Source organism: Belonocnema kinseyi, chromosome 10 (assembly GCF_010883055.1).
Source record: "Belonocnema kinseyi isolate 2016_QV_RU_SX_M_011 chromosome 10, B_treatae_v1, whole genome shotgun sequence".
Taxonomy (NCBI): Eukaryota; Metazoa; Arthropoda; class Insecta; order Hymenoptera; family Cynipidae; genus Belonocnema; species Belonocnema kinseyi.
This window is the reverse complement of record NC_046666.1, coordinates 72,762,165-72,771,072: the sequence shown is the minus strand read 5'-3', so window position 1 is coordinate 72,771,072 and position 8,908 is coordinate 72,762,165. Positions and strand designations below refer to the sequence as shown.

At 30.4% G+C, this 8,908-nt stretch overlaps 1 protein-coding gene across 1 annotated transcript in view; it reads left to right on the top strand.

The window, feature by feature from the left end:
• Positions 1 to 8,908, top strand: part of LOC117182304 (homeobox protein orthopedia) — a 94,548-nt gene that overhangs the window by 29,190 nt on the left and 56,450 nt on the right. The window lies entirely within an intron of this gene.

The following is an 8,908-nucleotide window of genomic DNA, read 5'->3' as shown; positions in this document are numbered from 1 at the left end:
TTGTATAAAAATATACATGATTGTTTAACCATTAATAAAGATTAGCTTTTATGACTGTTAGAATTACCCTTTTTGTTAGGGCAGGTATACGCTCGAAGTTATAAACCGCACGTGTTGGAGTCATACAAATTCGACTCAAGAGATAAATTTATGTCTTCAAGGCATAGAAACTTGTCTTCAAGACATAACTTGAAGTCTGGCTGCGTGTCAAAACTGAGACATGCTCAAGTCGACCTTTTCGAATTCAGCATTCCTTGATTGGGGGAAATTCAAGTCGAATTCGAGTAGAAGCATTTTTATTCGGGTCTGTTCAGTAGTGCGTTATATTATACTAAATTCTCATTCATTTTTACCATTCATTCTAATAAAAAGTCTCTCAGTGTATGTTTATAAAATTTTGAATTCAAAATTGTTCATATGTATTTAAAGACTTGAATTTAAAATTGATAGCTCAGAAATTGTTCAAATTTAAAGGTTTAAATTTTCTAATTATGAAAATTTTAACTATATATTTTCAAGTTAAAAAATTTCAGGATAAGATCTTTAAATTTCACAAATTTCTGATTTAAAGTTGACAAATGTAACAATTGTCAAAACTGTGTAAAAATATTTCAATTGATTTTTTTCTACCTGTATCTCTTCATATAAAAGAAAACTATTTACAGAAATCATTTTAAAAAAATAAAATCCTTTCTTTAGGATAGAGATTAAGAGAAAATCGAGTTTGTCTTTCTTTGATTCAAAGAAAGAAAAGTTTAATTTTAATTTTTGGGCAGTTTTTCGAGAAGATGGGGTAAAAAAGAGAATTTTGAAAAAAAGGGAAAATGCAGGGGAATAGATGAAAGACTGTGAACTTTGATATTATTAAAATTAGACATCTTTATTTCAAAATTTGAGGATTTCTTATTCGCATAACACAAAAGAGATCTACGTCTATCTGAAATTTCTTTTAGCACAGGAATGAACCATCGAAAGTTCTCGAAAGTCCATAAATGTCGATTAGAGAGATTTACAAACTCGAACGCAGTCTATATTTTTACACAAATTATATTTATTCTACAGTGTGACATATTTTAGAATGGATCAATGCAGAGGGGCTGGAACGATTTGAATTTTCAATTCGTTTTTTTTTTAAAGTTAAATTATATCCAAAGTAAAAAAATACTAATATTTAATGAAATACTTATTTAGAAAACTTTTGTTTTATTTCCCGAAATCTCTAATTTCTAGATAAATTCTAAATATACCGTTCCTCCCTTCGTGGAAATGAACGCAAAACCGCAGACGCGTAACACACTTAATCTCATAAATTAATGCCTGGGTTTACGAGATTGTTTATATTAATTTTTTTGTGAGTAGATTAAATTTGTAAAATCGTATACCCGCCGCTTGGTATTGAATAAATAAAGAAGCGCGCGCCCTGCGGATTGGACGTCGCACGGTTATCATTAATTTCATTTGCACCGGTTCTAATTATTCATGGCTGTGTGGTGCGACGATTGAAATTTCGAACCCAGTTTCCATATGGCCTAGATAAGAGAAATTGTACTCGTCAGTTGCAGAGAATTCAACATTTATTTCTTTTTCATTCAATTTTTATTGAAATGATTTTAAAGGATTTATAATTTATCATCAAAATTCAATTGATTTATCTCTAAATAAAAGTTACTAGTGACAGGCCAGATCTCATAGGTCAGGATTTAAAGGTTAAGTGTCCAAGGTCAGAAGAGGACAGGTAATATATGACAAATCAAAGACCAGGACTCAAAGGTTAAAATATGGAGGTCAAAGATGAATTGCCAGATTTCAAAGCTCAAATATGAAAGGCCAGATAAGAGAGCTGAGAGATCAGAGGTAAAATCTAAGAGGTTATAGGTCACGAGTCAAACATAAGGGGATATATTTCAAGTGTTAAGGAGCTGGTTCAGATTTAACAGGTCAGAGATTGAAGGGTAAACAATGATATCTCAAATATGATTGGTCAGGAATCAAAGCTCAAATACGAAAGGACTAATGAGAAAGCTGAGATCAAAGGTAACAGATCATAGGTCACTAGTCAATGATAAAAAGTTAAAGGTCAGTGATCATATGGTAAAGGTCAAAGATCAAAGGTAAAATGTGTGAGATCTATGTTCGAAGGTGAAATGATAAAGTTTGAATTAGATTTAGTCTCTATACAGCTTGGATCAATACTAATTTTCAGAGACTCATTACTGGTCATTATGTAAATTTGTTGTTACTATAGTTTGTAAAAATTAAGTTGTAATTTACATGAAAATTGTGTTTTTCTGTTCTTAACCATAACATACACAGCCAGCATAGTTTTATAGAGGGGGCGACCTATTGGACGAAATTGACGCATATCAAATAGGAGGCAATTGGAATATAGGGAATATAGCGGATTCAGACCCGTTCCGACGCGGTTCTGTTGGAAATAGTGCCCTGGGGGCGAAACTGGGATCCGATCCCTCGCCTAATACCCCGATGTGTTTGTTTCCTTCTCTGTATCTGAGTTTTCCTCTTTCTCTCTCGCTTTCTCTACCACTTTCCAGTAGCCCCCGGGCCCTCCCTAGTCCTCCCAGACTCCACAAGCCAAACCTGTATAATGTTGGAGTGCTTGCCCGCCTACTTCGGATCGAAGTTACCCCGATCCGAAACGAATTTGCCCCCAACCTCGCGTATATATTTTACTTCGCGGATAACCGACTCTTACGTTTGCTCAAGTAATTTCTATCGACGTGTACGACATGCTTTAAGGGCGCCGGCTTGTCTGACTAGACCCGATATTTACTACTTGTACGTTAATGTTTTGTTTTAGTCGTGAAGGTAATTCTGAACTGAATATAAATTTAAGAATTTGTTAAGAATGTTTTATAGTTTAGTAATATTATAAAAATATCAGCACAGATCTCTTCAAATCTCTGTCTAAATTAAAAAAGAAAATTGAACAAATCACCGGAAAAATTATATGTAGTTTGTAGAAGGTAGAGAAAATTTTGTATAATGTTGACATATCTTATACAAAGAAATGCATCAAACAAAAGAAAGTAAAATAAAATATTTCCCATTATGTTTAATTTTTCCGCCTGGTTAATATAAGTGACGGAAGTAAATTTTTATTTTTAATTGATGATTAGACTAGAAATATGACAATTATTTTTAAGGCACCTAATAAGTGCAAATACTTAAAAGAAATTAATAACTTTATTATTTTACAACGTTTTTAAAATATTTTTCAAAATATTAAAAATATATCCAAGTGAATTTTAACTGTAGGTCTACGGTATGAAGCTTTATCTTTTTAATGTAAACACATTTTTTCCAATGATTAATTTAATCTTTGTGTTTAGAAATAGCACTTATGATTATAGAAATTAATAGTAGAATCAAAATCAGAATTCAAAGATAAAACACAGAAAAAAATCTGTGGGCTTATTTTTATTTAGATGTTAATCCAAAATTGAGAAGACGCATTTTTTATCGAAAAAAAAAACCGAAATGAAGAATAATTGAATTAACAGAATAAATGAAATGCAAAAAAAGTTAGTCCAGCATTATTCCATGCTATCAAGCTATCAAGACATAAAATCTAGATATTAAGCTTTATAATCTAAGATTTTAAAAATTAACAAACAGATTGTACGGCTTAATATCTATAGATAGCTGCACCATAATTTAAAATCTAAGTTCGCAAGCGGCATAATCTATTTTTTTCGGTGATAGAATTCAACCAAATTCAAATGTAAGCCTACTTGAGTTTAAGGTAGTTGTCGTGTCGAAAATCAAGTCTCCGGGGAAAAATGGTTTTTATGGTTTTAATAATTAAAATAATATTATCAGTCATTTATTATGAAATAAAATAATTGTTTTTAAGAAAAAGTTTAAAACATACAAAAAATAATTATTTGAACCTAATTTTTCCTAATTGAATTTTTTCTTACTGCAGTTTCTTAACATTTTTTTAATTACTTATTTTTTCAGACAAAACATTTCCTATGCACGGAGAAAAATGGATGTTCAAACGTAACATCTAGATGTTCAGGATTCACCTATTTTATGTTTAACTGTAGAACAACAATCTTGATGTTTAAAGTTAGCATATACGTGTAGATCTTAAAAGGTGAGATACTTAATAGCATCCAAAATTTGTAACTGAAATATTCGAGATATTACATGTATAGTTATGTCAAACAACGCCTGTAAATAAAACAGATGGGGTTATGAAACGTCGAACAGATGATACATTCAGCCGAGGTTATGTTCAATATTTTTAATTCAAAATAAAAACGGGGGTTAGTAATCGGAGAACGAATAATCTGTAATCTGAATTTAAAATTCTATCTATTTTAAGTTACTTAAACTCAAATTTTATCTTGAATTTATAAACATTTTGTCAAATGTGTTAAGTCAATAAACCTTAAACTTAAGATAATTGTTCCCATCTTTAGACAGAAAAAGTCATTATCTGATTTTATTGAAGGATAGCTAATTTTGATACTTTGAAAATGTTCCAAAATTGCAATATTCCATAACTGTAACATTGAAAATATATAGCCGTCAAATATAGTCGTGAAATTCCAATGGGCGATACGCATGCGCTCGGACAGTTTTAACATCTGAATGTGTTACAGTTTAACATAAAAATATGTTTACGTCTAATATCTCAAAAGGATAGTAAATGTTTGGCATGAATATCTGCATGTTAGGCACTACAACCTTACTCTTTGAATATCGACATTTAAACATCTGTTTTTCTCCATGCAACTCCACTTATTTTAATTTAAAAAACAAGTAAAAAATCTCTGTTTTAACGATTTCAGCCATGGAATAATTTACTTTTAAAATTGGAAACAGTAGAGTTGTAGAAAATATTATAAATATTAAAATATTATATTATAAATATATAATTTTGAGCCAAAAAACCCACACTATGAAAAAAAGTAAAGAGAAGAAAAACTTTGCTTTTTGGAAACCCTATGCGATTATTATAACAATTTTTTTAATTTTCTTGCAAAATCGAAAATTCAAATTTTCATCGCACAAAAAATAATGAAAAATCTAGAATTTCATTTTGCGGTCAAAATATGTAAGATACGAAAAAACATGAGAAGACAAAAATTGGGCAACCAAAAAAGGTCTAAAAAGTTGTCAATAATTATTTTTTTGACAGGATACGTATTTTTTGTTCGAATCGTATAAAATAAAATTGAAAATAAACAAATTATTGTAGGAAAATCAGTACAAGGTGCAATAAAATTTTAATTAACAAAACTATTTTTTTTAGGATGCGCACTTTGTTTTACTTATAAAAACTGGACTATAAAAATACATCTGTTTCAATATCAACAAATATTATAAATTATAACAATATAAATTCAAAGGAATGATCATTTTTTAAGGCAGCTGAGAATAAAAATTAATACAAAATAAAGTACAAATATTAAAGTAATCATGAAAAGTAAAATATGTGCTTTATTTTCCAATATCTGAATAGGCATTCCTAGACCGAGGTACATACATAAATATAATATGCAGTTGATATAATAAGAGCTGAAATCAATGCAGAAAAGTTCGCAGTGGGGACAAAATTGAATGCGAATCACGAGATACGTGATGGGAATGTGTTTCGTATAAGCCGATGAAGCTTTAACAAAAGAGAATTCGCAATCACCAAATGACAGTTTTGGACGCTTTAACTTGTAATTTTAAAAGGTCTGTGCACAAATGTAGAGGAATTACAAAGACGGAGCGCGCAGTGCGAGCTAAATACGCTATCGAGCGCGAAGCGCGATATACAACAGTTCGCGCGCTGATATTATACCGCTATAGTAATATAACAGAATACATTCTTTTTATTTCAAAATTTTCCATAACAAAAAAGTGATATAAGGGTTATTAATTTATTTTATAATGACGACACATATATAAGTATTTAAATGACTGATTTCCCAAGATATTCAGAAATTTGTGAGCTTTCGCAAAAAAATTTAATATTGATTTGAACAATTTAAAATTCAAAGTGGATGAAAATTGAATACTCTCAAAATGAAAGCCAATAAAATTGAATTTTTTGATATCGTGAAAATTTACAAAAAAAAGACCCCAACCTCGTTCAGCTTGAACCAAAATTTATGAAATAGAATTTGATGTATCAATTGGAAGTCGATTTCCTTTCTTTACAATTTGAAGGTCTTCAATTTAAAAAATACCATCATTTGGTTTTGTAAAAATGTAAAAAGTAAAATAAACCATAAATTTAAGGTTTTTTAAATAACCTGTTTAGTCAAAAGAAAAATTAATCTTGACAAGTTAAAGAATCCAGTAGATATTACGGATACGGGATCCGGTGAAGCAAGTCTCGAGCGAAACATGTCATTGATTGCATTAATCTGTCACTTTACCATTAACACGGATGAGTTTGTTTGGTGGCTCTATTCTCATAGGTCCTCTTTGATTCGCTTCGAACCTCTTTTTCTTTCGTTCTCTCTTTTCCTCTCCCTTACTTTCGCATCTATTTCTCTGCTTCTCAAATTTCGATCTCTCTTTGTGCTCACTGCAGTTCACCCCGTTCATCGAATACAAGTGGATTGGAATAGCGACGAACGAAAGAACCAAGAGCTTGTGGGTACACTGTACAAGTGTACAGACTTTACACGTTTTATGGAGTGTCCGTGTGTGCATGTGTATGTGTTCATGTGTGAACAAACACAAAGCTCTCTGCAGTCGTGAGGCATACGTAACCGCGTGGCTCGGGGCACAGATTCAACGAGCTCAATTGGTGCACCGAACTGAGAGGAGGATCGTATTGATTCCACTGTTACATAGATGAGACTTAGTGGTCAATTCAAGTAAACGTTATGATAAAACAAAGTACATTTTTTTATTTTCGGATTGCTTTTTAAACAACATTGAGACAAATTCAAAGATATCTTAGTTTTTAGGGTTTCGCAGGTAAAAACCTTTTGCAGAGAGAGGGCTGTGGTCATTGAAGGTAAGATGGGGATGAGGCGCGGCGTACCCAGCAACTTTTTTGGGAGAGGGGGGGGGTGACCTTCGGGATGAAGGGCAAAAAAGCGTATCCGAAAAATAAAATAACCTAATTTTGAAGTTAACAAACATAATTATTTTAACAATTTATTATTGTTTTTAATATTATTCACTTTGAATAATGTTCGAAAGTTGCGGTTTTATTCTGAAATTTTCAACTTTTTGGCTAGTTTTCACTCAGGGCGTGGCAATAATGATTGAAATTCAACAAATATAATTATTTAAAAAAATTATTATTTCTAACTATTTTCTCATTTAGTAATGCTAGATAATTGCGATTTTTTCTGAATTTTTTTACTTATTGTCAACTTTTTACTTAGGGCGAGTTAATAATTAATCAAATTCAAGAAACATAATTTCTTAATCAAATTATTATTGTTTATAACTATCTTCTCCTATATTAATGCTAGATGTGGCTTTTTCTAAAAATGTTAACTTTATGTCCATTTTTTACTTAGTGAGATAATAATTCAAGCAAGTTAACAAACCAAATTCTTTGAACACTCATTATGGTTTATAATTGTCTTCTTAGCAATTTTTAGCTTTTCTTTAACTTTTTAGTTAGGCACAAATGTATATATGGACGGTATGAAGTTACGCACTGGATCATATAGCCCGATAAGTTCCCAGAATTTTAAGCAACACATATTACACTTTATTTTGTAAATGAAATGTACTCATTTCCGCTTGTGTTCAAGACATAAATGTACTGTCAAAAGACTCAGTATAGGTATTAATATTATTCCCTATTTAAACGGGAATATTCCCTAAACTATAAATCGCCCACAAAGGCCTTATCCTGCAGACGTCAAAAAACAATAAATATTAATATTAATTTAAACAAATAGGCTCTCAACAAAAAATTATATATAATTCATATAGAAAATTTGAAGAATATTTCAAAAATCTATTTTATTTCAGAAAAATATATTAAGAAGAAGAAAGAGATTGTTTAAGAAGACGTGAAATATGTCAGAAAAAGCCGCAACTATCAAGCATTGCTATAGGAGAAGACAGTTATAAACAATATTAATTTGTTGAATTACACTAATTATCAAATCACTCTAAGCGAAAAGTGAAAAAAATTTGAATATTTAAGAATAACCAAAAATTTCTGGCGTTATTCAAAAAAAATATAATTAAAATAGAAATAAATTGTCTAAACAATTGTGTTTGTTAACTTTAATTATTACCTCACTCTATGTGAAAATTCAACAAAGAGTGAACAATTTTATTAAAAAGTGCAACTTTCTAGAATTATTCCGACAATATTATTATAAATAATAATATATTGTTTAAACAATTATTTTCAGTAACTTTAATTGATTATTGCCTCGTTCTAATTGAAAAATTGAAGTTGAAATGATAAAACAGATTTATGGGGGTGATATTTAAAAAAAAATTTTATTCGTGTTCTATGGTTAATTATGAAGAGAAATGTTGAGTTTCAACTCGCTCCACCTAAAATTGAAGATTCCGAATAAAGTTGACAAAACTGTCTGTTTTGCTTGTGAGAAATGCTTGATAAAATACGTGCTATATTTATGACAGAATCTCTGGCGTATTTAAAGGTTGTTTTATGGTGTTGGCCTTTGAGTTTTTAAAATTTTAAATGTAGTAATCTAAAGCTTATTGCCTTCATTTTCTCAGTCAACATAAAGAACAGACACCAGTTTATTATGCTACGCTATATATAATTTCTGCATTTATGAAAAATAACAGAGCTGTCGAAGCATAGACATTATAGACAAGCCGTAGTAAATAGGATGATGTATATATTTTATATTTAGGACAGAGAAGGGGTAAATACTGGGGCATTTGGAGAAGAGGAACGGGGAGAGTTGAACAGGGTAAGATGAGG